The sequence below is a fragment of the Malaclemys terrapin genome, chromosome 10 (assembly GCF_027887155.1).
Source record: "Malaclemys terrapin pileata isolate rMalTer1 chromosome 10, rMalTer1.hap1, whole genome shotgun sequence".
Taxonomy (NCBI): domain Eukaryota; kingdom Metazoa; phylum Chordata; order Testudines; family Emydidae; genus Malaclemys; species Malaclemys terrapin.
Window position 1 is genome coordinate 7,012,515 of NC_071514.1, and position 20,777 is coordinate 7,033,291.

General features: G+C 47.4%; 1 protein-coding gene across 1 annotated transcript in view; it reads left to right on the forward strand.

Annotated features, from left to right (window-relative positions):
• Positions 1 to 2,987: 2,987 nt before the first annotated feature.
• SLC51B (solute carrier family 51 subunit beta) overlaps positions 2,988 to 20,777 on the forward strand; it is a 49,342-nt gene continuing 31,552 nt past the window's right edge. The window contains exon 1 of the mRNA XM_054041530.1: positions 2,988 to 3,336. The gene's annotated coding sequence lies outside the window, so the exon portion shown is untranslated. The remainder of the gene's footprint in view (positions 3,337 to 20,777) is intronic.

Consider the following 20,777-nt stretch of genomic DNA (forward strand, 5'->3'; position numbering starts at 1 on the left):
TCAACAGCGGGGTGAAGGGAGAAAGGGTTGGACAGAAAGGACAGGAAGACTTTGGAAGCAAGTTTTTTGGACTATAGTAATTAAAATTAAAATGTGTATTTTAGATAAGGGTGGTCTTTTGAAGGATTTATTTAAAAAACTATATGTCTGAAGATGCAAGCATTTAAGGCTAAAGAGGAATACTCAGATTATGCATCTAAAAATCTATGCATGGATTTTTTAGAGATGTGATTTTATAATCTTCAGCAATCTTCTAATGAAATATTTTTAAAGCAAATTTTAAACTAAGGTCCTGTAGACTAACATGTTCTGAGTAAATATTACAGTGATGCACAACTGTTTTTGTCAGTACATTCAGAAACTGACAGTATATACCTGGGGGTTGGCAAATGCCTGTTAAATGGCTTCAAAGAAGTGAGCTTTTTACCCACAAAAGCTTATGCCCAAATAAATCTGTTAGGCCTTGGCTACACTTGCGGATTCACAGCGCTGCCGCCAGCACTGCGAGAGCTCTCTCGCAGCGCTGCAAGTACTCCACCTCTCCAAGGGGAATAACTCGCAGCGCTGCGAGCGAGCGTGCAGCGCTGCAGGCGCTGATTACACTGGCGCTTTGCAGCGCTGCCCTCGCTGCGCTCGGGGGGGGGGTGTTTTTTCACACCCCTGAGCGCAGCAAGTGCAGCGCTGTGAATTGCCAGTGTAGCCAAGGCCTTAGTCTTTAAGGTGCCACCAGACTCCTTGTTGTTTTTGTAGATACAGACTAACACGGCTACCCCCTGATACTTGATACCACTTGACTGGCTCTTTAACAGTTTCAATGTTGTGCTAATAGGTCTGGCAGGCTGGAAGATGTTTTCACTTTTAAGTTACTAGATCCCCTCCAGAGGAAGATTCACCAGGCTGCAGCAGCCAGCTGTGGGAGCCTGCAGGAAGGGTCAGAACAGGGATAGGAAGAGGTGGGAGGGTGGACACTAAGACCTGGGGTGCCCCAAATTTTTGGGTGCCCTACGCAGCCGCGTAAGCTGTGTATGCCTAAGGATGGCCCTGCCCTGAATCCTTCATTTCTGGCCCCACCGCAGAGCCCACACCCCCCAGTTAGAGCCCTCACCCCCTCCCGCACCCCAACCCCCTGCCCCAGCCCAGTGAAAGTGAGTGAGGGTGCGGGAGAGCGAGCCACCGAAGGAGGGGGAATGTAGTGAGCGTGAGGCGGGGCCTCGGGGAAGGGGCAGGGCTAGGGTGTTCGGTTTTTGTGCAATTAGAAAGTTGGCAACCCTAGCCGGTGCATGGTGTTCCCCACACCGGCGCCCAAGGGAACGCGGCCTTTGTATGGCAGGGCGAGGACAGCAACATGGATAAACCTGAACATCTACCAACCTGAGTGTGCAGAGGCACCCTGGCTGCGCTTAGCAGACTGTGTTAGAATTTGATTTAAGACTATTTGTGTATATTGACATATGATGTGGACAAGTTGTGTTTTAATGGTTATAACGCTTTAACTTTTTGAATTGCAATGTCTACTGTCATGAAATAATTATTATCTAGCTCCCCCCACTTAATTTCCAATAACTGTGAAAATTAAAATCAATAAAAAATGTTAAAAGTTTAAAAATAAACATCAATATTATCCCTCAAAATTGTAAAAAAATAAAAATTAAATTCTCCCATGCTTATATATAATATACTATGTGTAGTAAGAGGAGGCCCTGAGATATAAACCTTGGTATCCGAGGCCCGGTATGAGGCCTAAGGCCTGAACTAAAGTAATGGTCAAGACTTTGCTAACCTAAAGCAAAGTGAAGCTGTGAGCCATGTAGATAAATCTCTAATAATTTTCATATGACTTTACATTGTGCCTCTTCATATAACCTTGTGGTGGGTCTACCCACGTGTGACCTCTGTTTTCATGGGACTTTGTATCAAAGCCTCATTTAGAAACTTTGCATTGCCCTTAGTATAATATTATAGCCCCTAAGGATAGAATAAGATAGAAGAAAAATTTCTTTTTGCTAGCAGTAAAACAAGAGCTCTCCCCTCCCACGCTTAATCAATTGCCCTGTTGAATTAATGAGGTGTGAATGAGAAAGGCATGGAAGGCAGCACCTCCAGACAGCCTCAACTGTTGGAGAGGGGCTGGGAGCCAGACCCAAGGACAATAAAACGTGTCAAGTGGGCTCATTAAAGACAAGCAGACATACTGACGGCCTCGGGGGTTAGAAGCAAGCACCTTCTTTTGGAAACACCCTCTTTGCAGCATTGGAACAACGCTCAAAAGAAAGCAGCACAAAGGACCAATGGACACAGACAGAGAGTTTGAATCTGGTATAGATTTGCATAAGAGGAAAGCTGCTATAAAAGTGAGGTGTCTTGCAGAGGACCCCGGGTCTCGTCTTGTCAACATGGGAGCATCGATCCGGATCGGCAGAAGCCCGGCTCCACCCCCTCCCCCATCTAACTCACCTGGCCAGTGAAGTTAAGGGGAGCAACTAATTGGTAACAACAAGACGGAATGGGTTTGTGTGTGTGTGTGTGTGTGAGCGTGAGTGTAATATATTATATGCATATAATACAGTGTTAATGAATACATGTACTACTAATAAATGTGGCGTTCTGCCTTATTCCCCTGAAAAGATCCTGTGCAGTACTTTAAGTACAACAGCCAGAGGCAGGCCCTGCTCACAGAAGCTGGCAAGGAAAGGGCTGATGCTGCAAAAAGAGACATACCTACAAGGTACTGGACACCAGATATCAGAACATTCACATACTTGTACATTCCACACACAACAAGGAACAGGCTGACCTATCCCAATGACAGAGCCAAAAGGGGAATATGATGGATAGAGTTGTTTTGTTCGAACCAACATGTACAAGGTGAGAGGTGGCACCTTACTACGTAGAGGGGTTGTACCTTGCTGCGTGGAGGGGTTGCACCTCAATACGTCAGGAGTGATGTGTAACTTGTTTGTACCTGTGTAGAAGAATGCATCCCTGAGTGGATATCTTTGTCCGGCCGAGGGGGCAGTGGAAAGTCCCGCCACTGACTGAGCCGGGTCCATTGCCAAGAGACACTTTCTCGTAGTATGCCCGGTAGACTAAGTAATCTACGGGGAACTGCAATTGTGTCCGAGGTCGCAATAAACCTAGTCGACGTGACTTTGCATCTTACTAGACTCTGTGGTTATTGGGGGTTCTCTTCGGGTCTGCTGGGTCAGCTGTCTGCGCAGAGCTGGGGCAGCACACAGAGGGAACACACGCACGCAGCCGAGTGATATCAACATAGGAGAAAGCAGAGCACCACACCGGTAGCATCTGACAACACTGGTGACCCCGACCGCTGATCTGGTAAGTAAGCGAACCTGCCGTGATAAGAATCGCAATGTAACATGGCAGCAAACCTTGAGCTAGGAAACCCCCTGATCCCCTCCCTTATGATCCCCACGGAGTTTCATAATTCTTGGACCCGCTGGATTGCCAGTAAAGGGGGTCCATATGAATTTAAAAAAGAAAGTGGGGAAACATGGACTGGCATATGAAGAGCGATGGTAGAAACCAAGGCTCTAAAAATAAAAGTAAAAAAGCAATAAAAGAAGCTACACAGCCCTGGAATACTTCCACCGCCCTTGCAGGGTGACAAGCAGCCCAGAGACAACCAGTACAGGAACAGAGTGAAACACTGAAAAGAGCTGCAAGTAACCTACAAAAAATATATGTGCCGTCCCCTGTTATAAATATTGGTGGTAAACAGCAGGCTTCAGGTAGCTACGCTGTGCCTGAAGAATGGGGACAGAAGTGAAAAAAGGTGGTCCTAGTAAAATCAAAAGATGAAACGGGGTCCACTGCATTGCAACCACCACCTTATGATAAAAGCCAGGTTCCAGTTAAACTTAAACTGAGACCTAGACTGGTGCCTGTCCGAACGGGACAAGTAAGTGCACAGAAGGAAAGAGCAGCACATAATACTTTCACAGAATTGGTAAATCAGACGAAGGAAAATATGGAACAGTTCACAGAGCACATTAGGAGACAGGAGCTGCGACTCGATCGCAAGGGAGTGAATAAAAAAGAATTTCAAAGTAAAAAACCAAAATTAAGTGGGTTAACACCTACAGTTGATGCATTAACACATGGAGTTGCCCAAAACCAGTTAACTGCAGCAAAAAAGGGCACTCCCGCCATCCATCTGGCATGCACACAAAAGCAACAGACATTGGGGGAACAAATTCAGGTTTTACAAGAGCAGGTAATTACCACCATTCTCCTCTCAAAGCCAGGATAAAAACCAGGGCTGCGGTTCCTAACTGTGCAGGTTCCCAACTGCTTTGACCCACGGAACCACACTCCGCGCTCATATCTGAAAATAGAATCTTCTTTCTCAAATATTTTTACATACCGGTTAAGTTTTGTCCTTTATATGCTTTCTTAGTTTGCTAAACTTGCTGCTGCTGCCTGTACTTTCAAATATCTTGACAGAGTTAATCTCTCTTGGCTCAGGTTTCACTACCTTCCTAGGTTGCTCTTCACACCCTCCTTTCCCCCATCTCTCCTCAATTCTGCTCTCTCTCTTTGTTTTAAAAGTTAAAAGTTATAGTTTTTACAGAACCCGCCAAAAAATAAAGCAAATGAAAACAGAATAAAACAAGAAACAAAAAGAAAACAAGGTAAAAACTTTACTTTAAATAAATCCAGTAAATTAATTATTTTAACTCTTCAGGAATGCAACAGCTGGAATTATTCCTAACTTTCTTGAAGATAGGGTTGCCAAGCAACAGGAATGCACTCTCTGCTTCTAATCCTAACCACTAACTAATATTTGAAACATGGGCTTTTCTTATTTCCATACAGCAGAGGTTTAAAATAATGTTAAATATGAAGTAATGCAAAATTCCTCGTTACCAAATTAATACAATACATTTAGCAAATATTAATATATTTTTATCAATTTATGTTACACATTTTAAATAAGGAAATAATTTGTTTATTCAAATGTTTAACCCTTTTTATTTTTTTATATTTTGTTTGCCTTATTTTGTATGTTATTAATAGAATTCTGGCGCCATTTGTTTTTAATTGTAAGTTTGTCCTCTATGTCATGTGTGTTGTCTTGTGTTGTATGTTGTGTGGGTCACGTGACTATTTTTTATTATTTGTATTTTTTGTTGCAACAAAAGTCAATTTTATACCCTTTTTAAAAATTTATGTATATGTGGTACCACACTATTTTAAGATCATGGCTGGGGTATAATCATAGTATTATTAGCACCAATTTTTTGTGCAAAGTTCAAAAAGGTTTCAGTTACAAATATACGTACATATATTTCTGCCTCAACAAATAATGCAATTGCAAACAAAAAATATTCTCTTATCAATCACAGTTTTGTTTTGTTTTTTAAGATTTTTTTTTTATTTGTTATTCAAAGAAAAAATGTAAGGGGAAACCTCAACATTAAGGTAAAGATAATATTAACAAAATGTTAATTTCTTGTTTGGGCTTTTTATAAACTTGTTTGCACTTTTAAATATAGTTATAAGAATGTCATAACCAAAATATTTTAAAATAACAATTTATGCATAAAGCTAACCAAACAATTTCAACAGGTTTCCATGTTTTCAACAGGTTTCCCAGCTTTGGCTCCCAAACATAACAAAGCATCATGAAAGTATACCCTCAAATACCCTCAAAGTATTTGTATGTACCTGTATTTAAAATTTATTTTGGTTTAATTTTATAGTTGGTTTAATTTTATACGCTTTTCTTTTGTTATGTTAATGGGAAGCAATGGTTGTTAAAGTTTATGCTTCTAAACAGTTAACAAGAGTGGAATTGGTATCACAAGTAAATTAACTCTAAAAAACTTGTTAAAATTATGTTACTAACTCTTTTGCTAAAACAAAGTGTTCAGCAAGGGAAAGCAATACACCTTCTCATGGAAGATTGTGAGCATTTATTTTAGCCGTTAAGTATTACATTTTGTATGAAATATTAGTAATGCACCTCAAATGAAAATGAATGTCTATACAACAATTGCAAAAGTATAGGTTGTGTTATAAAAGACTCGGTCCCTATTACACTGTTCTTATTACATTGTAAACAAACTAAGTTAAACTGTGTATTAAATTTGGGTTACTAAAAACAAAAAAGGAAAACAAACAAAAAACTTTACTATGTTAACTAACAAAAGTTGTTTAAGGCCTTGGCTACACTTGCGAGTTGCAGCACAGTAAAGCCGCCCCCAGCGCTGTAACTCACTCCCCGTCCACACTGGCAAGGCATTTGCAGCGCTGTATCTCCGTGGTTGCAGCGCTGCATGTACTCCACCTCTCCGAGAGGAATAGCGAGTATTGCGCTGCCGCTGCAGCGCCAGTGTGACCGCCCAATGCGCTGTAAATGGCCTCCAGAATTATTCGGCAGTATCCCACAATGCCTGTTCTAGCCACTCTGGTCATCAGTTCAAACTCTACTGCCCTGGCCTCAGGTAACCAACCATGTGACCCACCCTTTACATTCCCCGGGAATTTTAAAAATCCCCTTCCTGTTTGCTCAGCCCGGCGTGGTGTGGAGTGCTATCAGCGAATCTTTCCAGGTGACCATGCCTCCACGCGCCAAGCGAGCCCCAGCATGGAGCAATGGCGAGTTGCTGGACCTCATCAGTGTTTGGGGGGAGGAAGCTGTCCAGTCCCAGCTGCGCTCCAGCCGTAGGAATTACGATACCTTCGGGAAGGTATCAAAGGACATGATGGAAAGAGGCCATGACCGGGACGCCCTGCAGTGCAGAATTAAAATCAAGGAGCTGCAGAGTGCCTATCACAAAGCCCGTGATGCAAACGGCTGCTCGGGTGCTCCCCCCGCGACCTGCAGATTCTACAAGGAGCTGGATGCGATACTTGGGGTTAACCCCACCTCCACTCCGAGCACCACCATGGACACTTCAGAGCCGGTGGGGGAGGGGGGGGAAGAGGAGGAGGAAAACGGGAGTGATGGTGGTGGGCTGGATGGAGACACCCCGGAATCCCTGGAGCCATGCAGCCAGGAGCTCTTCTCGAGCCAGGAGGAAGGCAGCCAGTCGCAGAATCATTACTCTGTCTGGTATAAACAATGCTACTTCTGTTAAATGTTGCATTTTGTCTATGCAGCTGCATCAACCTTGAGACCTCAGCCATCCTTCTTATCGCCTGCTCAGAGACTGCAAAGACTCAGGAAGAGACCGTGAAAAAGCAAAGAAGACATGCTGCAAGAAGTGATGCGGCAATCTATTAAAGAGAACGAGAAGGCACAGGACTGGAGGGAGAGAGAAAGCAGGATCCGCCAGGAAAACGCAGCGCACTGGCAGCAAAGCACTGATAGGCTCATCAGCATCCTGGAGCGCCAAGCAGATGCTATCCAGGAGCTGGTAGCCATGCAGAAAGAGGAGCAGTACCGAAAACGCAGACGTCACCCCCCCCCACAGCCCTTGTCCCAAAACTCTTTCTGTTGTGCCCCACTGTCACCTCCAACCCACTTTCCCCAACTTCCATGTTCTTCGGCCAAGTCCAGCTTCCCATACAGAGATCGCCAGTGGCCCTTTAAACGGCCAAAGGCACACTCCACAGTCATTTGACACCGACTCAGCCTGTAGTTAAACCATTCCTTGCTGCTGTCAAGGCTCCTTGTGTAGGGTTTCATGAGCCACGGCATTAACGGGTAAGCAGGATCTCCAAGGATCACAATAGGCATTTCAACTTCCCCTACCGTGATCTTCCGCTCTGGGAAAAAGGTCCCGGCCTGCATCTTCCTGAACAGCCAAGTGTTCTGAAAGATGCGTGCGTCATGCACCTTTCCAGGGTAGCCTATGTTAATGTCAATGAAATGCCCACGGTGATCCACAAGCGCCTGGAGAACCATAGAGAAATACCCCTTCCAATTAACGTACTCGGATCCTAGGTGGGGTGGTGCCAGAATAGGAATGTGCATCCCATCTATCGCCCCATCACAGTTAGGGAACCCCTTTTGTGCAAAGCCATCCACTATTTCCTGCACGTTACCCAGAGTCACGGTTCTTCTGAGTAGGATGCGATTAATGGCCCTGCAAACTTGCATCAACACGATTCCAACGGTCGACTTTCCCACTCCAAACTGGTTTGCAACCGACCGGTGGCTGTCTGGAGTTGCCAGCTTCCAGATTGCAATAGCCACCCGCTTCTCCACTGGCAGGGCAGCTCTCAATCTTGTGTCCTTGCGCCGCAGGGTGGGGGCAAGCTCCTCACACAGTCCCATGAAAGTGGCTTTTCTCATCCGAAAGTTCTGCAGCCACTGCTCGTCATCCCAGACTTCCATGACGATGTGATCCCACCACTCGGTGCTTGTTTCCCGAGCCCAAAAGCGGCGTTCCACGGTGCTGAGCATGTCCGTGAATGCCACAAGCAATTTCTTGTCGTACGCGTCACGCGGCTCGATAGCATCGTCGTACTCCTCACCCTCACTCTCACTGTCACTTTGGATCTTAAGGAATAGTTCGACAGCCAAACAGGACGTGCTGGCGAGACTCGTCATCATACGCCTCAGCAGTTCGGACTCCATTTCCCGCAGACAGATCGCGCTGCACAGAAACCGTTGAAAGATGGCGTCAAAGGTGGACGGAAACAAAGGGATTTCTGGGATGCGAAGCGATGCATCACAGGGCATTGGGACAGGACCCAGAATCCCCCGCACCCACGCCTCCTTCCCACAACCCACGGCGCCAGAATGGGAAAAGGTGCTCTGTGGGATAGCTACCCATAATGCACCACTCCCAATAGCGCTGCAGTTGCCGCAAATGTGGCCACGATAGTGTGCTGGGCAGCTGTCAGTGTGGACAGACTGCAGCGCTTTCCCTACTCAGCTGCACGAAGTCAGGTTTAACTCACAGCACTGTACATCTGCAAGTGTAGCCAAGACTTAAGTTGCATCCCACAGACCAAAGACGCCAGAAAATATCACACCCTGAAGACACCAAATAATATCAGTATACAGTGAAGAAACCCCCAGGCATCAAGAACAAAAAAATGAAGTGCTTTATAAATAAGAGACTGGTCAAATACACCTCTATCTACCATATATGGACAATTAAGTTAACAATCAGCTAAAAAACACTAGCTGGACCAAAATAAGCTGTCTTTTAATTTCAACTTGGTTACTATGTAAAAACTGTATTATTGCTGTGCTACTGTATTATTGTTGTACTGTTGTCTTATTGCTGTATTGTATTATTGCTGTACAACATTTACAATGTGCATAACCTTGCTAAACTGTTTAACCAATACACAGGTAAAAATCAACAAACAAATGGCAGCAAACAACATGAAGGCAAAGAAAAAACGAAGTGATAAACAAACAAAAAGTTACATAGTAACTACAAATTGGGTAAACAAATTGCCTGTTAGTACCAGTCATAATTTGGGTCAGTGACACTGCATCCTAACTGAGGCACATGTTATTCAAAACCATCTTGTTCAGTGTCTGGGTACCAATACTACATCCTGACACAGCAGTATTTACTAAATTGGTTACTGTCCATTCAGTAGGTTATCTAGAAGACAGCATCCATAATAAACAACTGGATCTATGTCAACTACGGGTGTATCACAGAGCCGTGCAACCAGTAGAACAGAGAAGCTAGCCACTTCTGTTTCCGGCCCAGTAAAGCTTACCAGAGGGTGACAACCAGCCATAAGGGTAACCTATAACATGAATGGACAGTACTGTGTAGTAACTAATTACAATATATTTATATATAAAGGTCTCAGTGGTAGTGTCACTACTCCAAATTTCTGTTTTACTTCTTATATACATAGCACTGTGGGACATACTATCCCTACCCCAGTATTTCAAAACACTCAGCCTACTACTAATGATGAGACAGGTAATAACTGGAATTGCCCTAATGGGAGTGTGTTTCTATCTGTGTCACCAAAGTAAAAAGGCCAAAGTACACCACCAAACTGGAAAAACATAGTTATGCTTAAATATAAGGTGGTATCATATGTACACATACATACTATACGTATATGCCCATACGCACTACAAATATATATGCCATATCCATATAATTCATATATATTAATTATTTGGGAGTGCCTCTAAGGCTCAATCATAATACTACATTCCTCAGTCATGGTCCCGGGCCTAACATTCCCAGGCCCACCATAAGGGGCCTAACAGAATTGGATAATAAAATCTGTCTGCCAGTCGTACGAGGGAATGTGCAGACTAAACCGACAGATGGGGCATAAGTGTATGAATGGTAAAATAAGGAAACCACATAACAGTGTTTAGCCCACTGGGTTATCTTTAGTCCATGCATTATGCTTTTCCGGGACGATGGGTAAACATCCTCCCCGTAAAAAGACAAAAAGTGGGGGAATGTAGTAAGAGGAGGCCCTGAGATATAAACCTTGGTATCCGAGGCCCGGTATGAGGCCTAAGGCCTGAACTAGAGTAATGGTCAAGACTTTGCTAACATAAAGCTAAGTTAAGCTGTGAGCCAGAGGCAGGCCCTGCTCACAGAAGCTGGCAAGGAAAGGGCTGATGCTGCAAAAAGAGACATACCAACAAGGTACTGGACACCAGATATCAGAACATTCGCATACTTGTACATTCCACACACAACAAGGAACAGGCTGACCTATCCCAATGACAGGGCCAAAAGGGGAATATGATGGATAGAGTTGTTTTGTTCGAACCAACATGTACAAGGTGAGAGGTGGCACCTTACTACGTAGAGGGGTTGTACCTTGCTGCGTGGAGGGGTTGCACCTCAATATGTCAGCAGTGATGTGTAACTTGTTTGTACCTGTGTAGAAGAATGCATCCCTGAGTGGATATCTTTGTCCGGCTGAGGGGGCAGTGGAAAGTCCCGCCACTGACTGAGCCGGGTCCATTGCCAAGAGGCACTTTCTCGTAGTATGCCCGGTAGACTAAGTAATCTACGGGGAACTGCAATTGTGTCCAAGGTCGCAATAAACCTAGTCGACGTGACTTTGCATCTTACTAGACTCTGTGGTTATTGGGGGTTCTCTTCGGGTCTGCTGGGTCAGCTGTCTGCGCAGAGCTGGGGCAGCACACAGAGGGAACACACGCACGCAGCCGAGTGATATCAACATAGGAGAAAGCAGAGCACCACACCAGTAGCATCTGAAAACACTATGCATTATCTAGTTAGATATTATATTATATATAATAGAGAGAACATTATATTGTAAAATCAAAGGGACTTTATGAAGCCAATACAATAATTCAGTTCTAATGCTTTCAGGAACAAAAATGTTCCTGGACTTACTGTATTTTCACTGTTGGATACTGAAAGAACATGAGGAGGCTCAAAATACCATGAGTAGCCAAGATCTTACATCGCATCAGCCCTGTAAATGATTCCCCAAGGTGTTAAACGCATCACACCCTAATCACAATGTTAAGGCTCTCCAAATTTATTTCGTCCATTTTTTTTAGGAGATACTTTAATCACTGTTTCCTGCTACTGTTGTGTTCTTACTATTGGCAGAGCAGCCAAATGTCAGCTTCTGTTCCTTTTCAGAATGAGTCCTCATGGAAATTTCAGCTGCAACCATGCAATTTTGTGAACCTAAGTGACAAGGAGTCTGGTGGCACCTTAAAGACTAACAGATTTATTTGGGCATAAGCTTTCGTGAGTAAAAACCTCTAACACGGCTACCCCATGATACGTGAACCTAAGTGGTTTTTCACCCCATCTGTATTTGCTTTCTTTGATCATCTTCACAACCAGCAACACAGAATCTAACCTCTTTCTTGAACATGATCTTGTAACCTTTGACCATGTGTTTTAAATTGGCTATATTTAGACATAGTACAATGTGTAAACATTAAGTGAAAAAAATGTCAGGCCAAAAAGGGTGACTGTTGACACCAAAGTCACTGACATCCTTCTGGTTCTGAGCAAGATTTGATGAGTAGCTGCTGCATTGGAAAAGTTAATTATTTTGGCGAGACGTGCTCTGCTTTAGCAGTGGTTATAATTTAAAGAATGTTCTGTTCTTGTAAAGTACAAGGTCAGGATAATCCAGGGGTCGGCAACCTTTCAGAAGTGGTGTGCCGAGTCTTCATTTATTCACTCTGATTTAAGGTTTCGCGTGCCAGTCGTACATTTTAATGTTTTTAGAAGGTCTCTTTCTATAAGTATAATATATAATTAAACTATTGTTGTATGTAAAGTAAATAAGGTTTTTAAAATGTTAAGAAGCTTCATTTAAAATTAAATTAAAATGCAGAGCCCCCCGGACCAGTGGCCAGGACCCGGGCAGTGTGAGTGCCACTGAAAATCAGCTCGCGTGCCGCCTTTGGCACGCGTGCCATAGGTTGCCTACCCCTGGGATAATCACATAATGAACAGTCTTCTCCCATAACCTAAGAATGAAAATATTTTATCATCTTCTAAGAACATTCTTTTCTCTATGGGAAAAGGGTTTATATATGTAACTCCAACTACGTTTAATTTGAATTAGGTGGTCAAACTTCCCACACTTCTAGATGACAATGTACCGTAGTAACTTTGACACTAAGAAGTTGTTCAGCATAGTATCTAAGAATTTGGAACTATTGTAGGTAGTCTAGTGTTGATATGGATTATTTACTAGTTAGATTACAGAATTTGCATAAGAAGCATACGCAGGAAACGTTATCTATAGATGGCACTGTCCGTTGCAGAGGTCATGTAATCTTTAACTTTCTAGTTTCATATTCAGCTAGGGTCTAGAGATCCTGTTCCCTTCCAGCTCTCATTTGCCCAATTTTAGGTTTCTGGAGGTGGCACTGCTCAACTAGTATATGGTCAGTGCCATATCAGTGACGCTAGCTCCATGGGTGAAGGCAGAGGGGGACCAGCGAGGCTACTTCTATATGGCACACAACTGGTGGTGGTGTGTAGGGTATGTGGAGCTACACGCCACAGTGAAAAGCAGGTTGTGGTGTGTAGCTGCGCATGTCATTGAAAGACTCTGGCAGGGGGAAGGCAGCAGGGAACACCTCAGACAGCAGGGCAAGGCTTTGGCAGCTCCCTGTTATGGGGAAAAGCTCCGGCAGCAGAGAGTTGCTAGACTAGAGCCTTTCCCCGCTACGGGAGTCTCCCTGTGACAGGGAAAGATTCCAACAGGGGGTGGCAGCGGGACACTACACTGCTAAAAATAGGAATGTGGATGCGGGAGGCACTGCTTGGATATGTAGAGAGCCGTGTAGTACGGTATACCTTAAGGTTCAGATGTGTCTTTACTTACATAAGTAGTGCCTCACCGTCTACGCTATTTATACTTGTGCTGGGGGTGTGTGCAGTGTATGTACTCTACACGCACCATAAGGAGTGTATAATGTCAACATACCTCTAGCGTGATCTTCTCTGTTAAATAGGGAGTGCCATAACAGATATTTTGCCATCTATGCTGGGAAAACCCCTTGAACCATACTACAAATGGTACTTATGCCCCACACCCTGGGACAGGGAAGATCTATCACCGGGAATAGAAATGTTTTGTTTCTAATCATACATTCAGACTCAATTCTTACTGATTTTTACTTACAGAATCAAAACTTTACTGTTCCTGAAAGTCTTCGTCCTGAATTGCTGTGTTGGCCCCATGAAGTCTAGTCTCCCTTTGATTTTGCAATCTAATGTTCAATATATTATATTACACACACAAAAACTAGTCTTGTAGACAAAATAATGCATGATCATATAATAAAGATTGTATCATCATAATATGTCTGGACAAAAAAACAGAATTTCCACCATGTGCTACCCACATGGTTCATCAGCAGGGTTGGAACCTTGAGATCCAACATGCAAATCTCTGCCACTTGAACTGGAGTAACTGATAGCAGTAGTAGGTTGTCATCCTCTGTGGAGAGCAGCACTGTAAGAGGATGGGACACTTTCAGGGGGTTTGACAGATATTTACTGACAGCAAGTGGGACTCAGGACTCTTGGTTTCTGGTGGGGAGTGTGCTCTGGTGGTCACTGATTCTTTTGCCCATTCCCCCCAGACTTGACTCCTTCTGTCCCATCTCCTCCAACTTGCTCCTGTTTTGTCTCTTTCTCACCTCTGACTCCTTGTCCCAGTCCCATCCACCTTGTCTAACCAAACCCCAGTCTTCACTCCTACAGCCTCTCATCCCTGACCCAGCCTCCCTGTCCAGCAAGTCCTAGTCTCCCCCCACTTACATTCCCTGTCTCCTTGCCCAGCCATTCCCCTTTCTCCCGCATCACAGGCTCCCTCTCCCTCGCTCCCCTCCCCCAGGTCAGGCTCCTGTCCCCTCTGCATTTGAGTCAGACAGCTTCCTTCTCCATGCTGCTTGGGCCCAGAAAGGGTTCACAGAGCGCACAGGAGAGACAAGCTCCCTGCTCTCAGTTCCAGTGCCTGGCCGTGACCCAACCCACCCCTGCATAGAGCTGCGATTGCAGGGGAAGTCCTTTGGGGCTTTAAGCTGTGAAGCTCTAGCAAGCCTCTACTGAGCAGGTGCAAACTGCAATATTTTGAAGGCATATAACTTGGGGAAATGAGGGTGGATTTTCAAGTGGGTCGCAAAAGGCACATCCCTGAACAAGGATGGACAAAGAAAGTCAGACTGTGGGATACTTCTGGCGGACTCCCAGAGCACGAGTCCACTGGGCTGTGTCCACACTGCAAAGCAATACAGCTTGAACCCTGGGTCCTGCCGGGATTCAGGCTTGGAGCCTCCACCCCCGTGGGACCCTGAGGCCGAGTCTTAGGTTAGTGTGATTTGTGTGTAGCTGGAAGGAGGGGTTAGGCCTGAGCCTAAGTTTGAACCATGGGCTTACACTGAAAGAAAAAAAAAATGTCCAGCAAGAGGGTGGTGCTCAGAACCTGGGCTCCAGCCCAAGCGGGAGTGTCTACACGACTCTTTTTAGCCCCATAGTGCAAGTCCTGTGAGTCCACGTCAGATGGCCCAGGCTCTGAGACTCACTGCTGCGGGGTTTGGTTTTTATATTTCAGTGTAGACATACCCTAAATGCCATCATTCTGAGATCTTGGGGTGAAATCCTGGCCTCTTTGAAGTCAACAGCTAAACTTCCATCGACTTCAGTAGTATCAAGATTCCATCTCATGGGTCTACAAGGACTAGAAATGATAGAAATGTATATTGACACCATTGGAAAATGGAGAATAAAAGATTCCAGCTTTCTAGTGCAGTGCCGTAAAGAGGGCGAGGCGAGTGAGGCACTTGCCTCAGGCGTGCACCGCCTAGGGGCGCAAGTATCAGCTGCTCTCTCGGCTTCTGCTGCCTCTATGGCAACCAGAGATGCTGGACACTGGCCGGCAGAGAGCTGAGGGCGAGCGAGCAAGTCAGGAAGGGAAGGGGTAGGACAGAGGCATATACATGCTTCTGAGACAGAGCCTTCCCCTCCCCCAGCACTCACCTGGAGGAGACCCCGAGGGGGCTTCCGGTGGGAGACAGGATCATCGGCAGTGGACCTCACTCATCACCTGAGCAGCTGCTGGGGCTTCGGTGAGTGTTTGACCCTGTGATCCGCGCACACACACACCCAGCCATCATTCCTGCAAACTGGGCAAGGGGCAGCCCATCCACCACCCCCAGTGAGGCTATGGCGAGGGGCAGCAGAGGAGGAAGGAAGCCACATGTGATGGCAGTCCCCTCCCCCCCAGCACCCACCACCCCCAGATCCCACACCCCCTCTCCGGCCCCCAAACTCTGTCCCAGGGCCTGCACCTAGACCTCCTCTCCCCACCCAAACTCCCTCGCAGAGCCTTAGGCAGGTGGGGGGCAGAGTTGGGGGGTGGGTGGGCTCTGAGTGTTCCGGGCACCACCAAAATTTCTACAAACCTGCTGCCCCTGATACTTGGAGGGGGGGTGAAGAGTAGGGTTACCATTCGTCCGGATTTACCCGGACATGTCCTCCTTTTGTGTGCTAAAAATAGCGTCCGGGGGGAATTTGTAAAGCACTCACAATGTCCGGGATTTCCCCCTCCCCTGGCAGAGCAGAGCGAGCGGCTGGGAGGGCTGCAGGAAAGTCCCGGGCTGGACTCCGGAGCAGCTTCCTCCTCCCACCCCCCCCTCCCTGCATTCTGAGCCGGCCGGCAGCTCCTCCTCCTGCAGCCCGCTCCAGCAGCCCTGTGCAGGGCCAGGGACCGGGTTTTGTGTTGTGCTGGGGAGCTCAGCCATGTGTCCGGCTGGCACAGAGCCCAACACCCTGTTCTGAGCAGCAGGGTAAGGGGGGGCAGGAGAAGGGACAGGGAGGTTCTGGATGGGGCAGTCAAGAAACGGGTGGGGGCTTTTGGAGGGGAGTGGAGAAAGTTTTGGGCAGTCAGGGTACAGGTAGGGGGTAGGGTCCTGGGGGGCAGTTGGGGGGGGTCTTAGGAGGGGGGCAGTTAGGGGACAAGGAACAGGGAGTCTTAGGTAGGGGGTGGGGTTCTGGAGGGCAGTTAGGAGCAGGGGTCCCAGGAGGGGGCAGTCAGGGGACAAGGAGCGGGGGGTAGGGGGCTGGGAGTTCTGGGGGGGAGCTGTCAGGGGGCAGGAGTGGGGAGAGGGATCGGAGCAGTCAGGGGACAGGGAGCAGAGGGGTTTAGATGGGTTGGGAGTTCTGGGGGGGCTGTCAGGGGGCAGGAGTGTGGAGAGGGATCGGAGCAGTCAGGGGACAGGGAGCAGAGGGGTTTAGATGGGTTGGGCGTTCTGGGGGGGGCTGTCAGGGGGCAGGGGTGGGGAGAGGGATCGGAGCAGTCAGGGGACAGGGAGCAGAGGGGTTTAGATGGGTTGGGAGTTCTGGGGGGGGCTGTCAGGGGGTGGGGAGTGGTTGGATGGGGCGTGGGAGTCCCAGGGGTCTGTCTGGGGGTGAGGGTGTGGATAAGGGTTGGGGCAGTCAGGGGACAAGAGGCAAGGAGGCTTAGATAGGGAGTGGAGTCCCGGGGGGCAGTTAGGGGCAGGGGTCCCAGGAGGGGGCAGTCAGGGGACAAGGAACGGGGGGAGGGTTGGGGGTTCTGGGGGGGTGGGAAGTGGGAGGGGCAGGGGCGGGGCTAGGGCGGGGCTCCTCCCGTCCTCTTTTTTGCTTGTTGAAATATGGTAACCCTAGTGAAGAGGCAAGTCGGTGGATGGAGGGAGGCATCCATTTTCAGTATTTTAATTTTTGGTACTGCGTTGATTGACTGCTCTGTGCATTAATATAGTGACCCCCTGGGTCTTTGAATGAGGCTTTATACTTGGCGGGGGGTGACGAGGCGAGCGGCGAGTTGGTGGCTGGAGTGGGGCAAATCTCCCAGATTCAAAACCTGGTGTCCTTTTTGCTGCTTTTCTCTGGGCTGGGGGTTGTCCCAATGCTGCAAAGAGGGTGTTCCCAAAGAAGGTGCTTGCTTCTAACCCCTGAGGCCCTCTAGTCAGCCCACTTGACACGTTTGATTGTCCTTGGTCTGGCTCCCATCCCCTTTCCAAGCAGCTTTCTGGAGGTGCCTGCCTTCCACGCCTGCCTCATTCACACCTCATTCATTCAACAGGGCAATTGATTACAAAGCAGGGGAGGGAGGGGGAGAGATCTTATTCTACTTCTAGCAAAAAGACATTTTTCTTTTACCTTAATTATACTACCTTAGGGGCCTGCTATAACATATTACCAAGGTTCAATACAAAGTCATATAAAAGTTATACAAAAATGCATAATGCAGAGATTTATCTACAACTGCATTGATTGACTGCTGTGTGCAGTAATATAGTGACCCCTGGGTCTTTGAATGAGGCTTTATACTTGCGGGGGGGGAGGGGGGTGACGGGCGAGTCAGGGCAAGCGGGTGGGCAAGTGGCAGGTGAGCAAAGAGGCGAGCAGTGAGCCAACAGGGGTTCTAGAGGCGGGCATGGGGGTTTCTGGCAGGGGAGGGAGAAGGTGAAAGGAAGTGAGTGGTGGGTGGGGGACTGACTAGGAGAGACACAGCAAGCCAGCGGGGCCTAGGGGTGAAGAGGGGTGTGATGGTGGGGCCGAGCGGGGAGGGGGTGGGTCCTATTTTTACTGCTGTGATCTGGTCACCCTATGCATGCTGTTTCTCCCCCTCCTCCCCCTCAAAAAAAGCCTTCCTTTTCAGCTGTGACGTTATTTTTTTTTTTTTTTTAAAGATTGACATAATCTGGGACAGTATAGAACATGGGTGCAACCAAAGTCCTGTAGTGGCACCAAATCTTGTATAAAGGGGGTCAAATGAGGTGTCTAAGACAAGGTTCTGGTTTGCTGGTTATGATTATGCTCTCTTTATATGACAAGTTTCAGAGTAACAGCTGTGTTAGTCTGTATCCGCAAAAAGAAGAACAGGAGTACTTGTGGCACCTTAGAGACTAACAAATTTATTAGAGCATAAGCTTTCGTGGACTACAGCCCACTTCTTCGGATGCATATACATATATATATATGCATCTGAAGAAGTGGGCTGTAGTCCACGAAAGCTTATGCTCTAATAAATTTGTTAGTCTCTAAGGTGCCACAAGTACTCCTGTTCTTCTTTTTGCTCTCTTTATATGTGTACCATTTTTGTAGTTGAAGTTATGAAGATTGGCTCTATACTGTCTGTATTTCAAACTTATGCTATGCTTCTGGGTGACCTCCCAGCCAAGCTGGTGTCAGCTCTGCCTAGCCTGCTTGATGGCCTACTAAGGACCATCAGATATACAAAAAGGAAGATTACTGACCAAATCAGAGTGTGAATGTTGTAGTTTACTGTCCGTGTGCCTTTAGCCAGAATCCACCTTGAATGGAATGGAGCTCAACATGAAGTTATAGCTGGGGTAAGGAAGTTATTGCCTAAGGATCTTTTGATTGGGGACAATGTTAAAGCTTTGTTCAGTCCAGGTACCAGAGCCAGTCACAGATCAGGAATGATCTTAAACCTGTGTCTGTTATGGGCAATGATTTGCCTGGGGAGGGTTTCTCCAAAGGTTTGTCTGAGGAAAAGAGCTGTTTGTCTGTAAATGAAGTTTCTTTGAATGTCTGTCTAATGTCTCAGAAGTAAATCTGAAGTAAATCTGAAATCAAGAGCAGAAAGATCTCATTGGTCAGGAAAATGTTTCTCAGGAGCAGATTAAAGTGGATGCAGGGCCGGCTCCAGGGTTTTTGCTGCCCCAAGCGGCGCAAAAAAAAAAAAAAAAGCTGCGATCGCCGGCGGCAATTCGGCGGGAGGTCCTTCGCTTTGAGCGGGAGTGAGGCACCGTCCGCCGAATTGCCGCTGAATAGTTGGACGTGCCGCCCCTCTCCGGAGTGGCCGCCCCAAGCACTTGCTTGGCAAGCTGGTGCCTGGAGCTGTCCCTGAGTGGATGGTTAGGTGGAAGCCCTAACTGAGGAAGGAAAAGGTAGATTTTGGATGGGTGATGGATTGTTGGCTAGTACAGCTTGTAAAAGGGAACCTGAAAAGGGTAACTGTGATTTGCTGGAAGTAGCTCAGGCCTTGGCTACACTTGCAAGTTACAGCGCTGTAAAGGCTCCCCCAGCGCTGTATCTCACTCCCCGTCCACACTGGCAAGGCATTTGCAGCGCTGTATCTCCGTGGTTGCAGCGCTGCATGTACTCCACTTCTCCGAGAGGAATAGCGAGTATTGCGCTGCCGCTGCAGCGCTGCGGCGCCAGTGTGGCCGCCCAATGCGCTGTGAATGGTCTCCAGAATTATTCGGCAGTATCCCACAATGCCTGTTCTAGCCACTCTGGTCATCAGTTCAAACTCTACTGCCCTGGCCTCAGGTAACCAACCATGTGACCCACCCTTTACATTCCCCGGGAATTTTAAAAATCCCCTTCCTGTTTGCTCAGCCCGGCGTGGTGTGGAGTGCTATCAGCGAATCTTTCCAGGTGACCATGCCTCCACGCACCAAGCGAGCCCCAGCATGGAGCAATGGCGAGTTGCTGGACCTCATCAGTGTTTGGGGGGAGGAAGCTGTCCAGTCCCAGCTGCGCTCCAGCCGTAGGAATTACGATATCTTCCGGAAGGTATCAAAGGACATGATGGAAAGGGGCCATGACCAGGACGCCCTGCAGTGCAGGATTAAAGTGAAAGAGCTGCGGAGTGCCTACCGCAAAGCCCGTGACGCAAACGGCCGCTCGGGTGCTCCCCCCGCGACCTGCCAATTCTACAAAGAGCTGGATGCAATACTTGGAGTTAACCCCACTTCCACTCCGAGCACCACCATGGACACTTCAGAGCCAGTGTGGGGGGGGGAGGGAGGAAGAGGAGGAAGAGGAGGAAAACGGGAGTGATGGTGGTGGACCAGATGGAGACACCCCGGAATCCCTGGAGCCATGCAGCCAGGAGCTCTTCTTGAGCGAGGAGGAAAGTAGCCAGTCACAGCGGCCGGTACTTGGTGGCAGACAAACAGAAGAGCAGGTTCCCGGTAAGCGGTTTTTTTTTTCGGGAAGGAATTTTCTCGGTGTGGGCTCTTTGGGAGAGGAGGGTTAGGCATGCATGCCTAGATGCAGAATAGTGCATTGATGTGGTTTATCACATCGCGGTAATCGGCCTCAGTAATCTCCTCGAATGTCTCATCCAGAATGTGTGCAATGCGCTTGCGCAGGTTTTTCAGGAGAGCCACCGTGGTCCTTGTCCCAGCCAGGCTAACGTGTCCGCGCCACTGTGCCACGAGGGGCGGGGGGACCATTGCTGCACACAGGCAAGCTGCATATGGGCCAGGGCGGAAGCCGCATTGCAGTAGAAGACCCTCCCTTGCTTCCCAGGTCACCCTCAGCAGCGAGATATCATCCAGGACGAACTCCTGTGGAAAATGTTGGGACAGTGTTCAGTGTAGG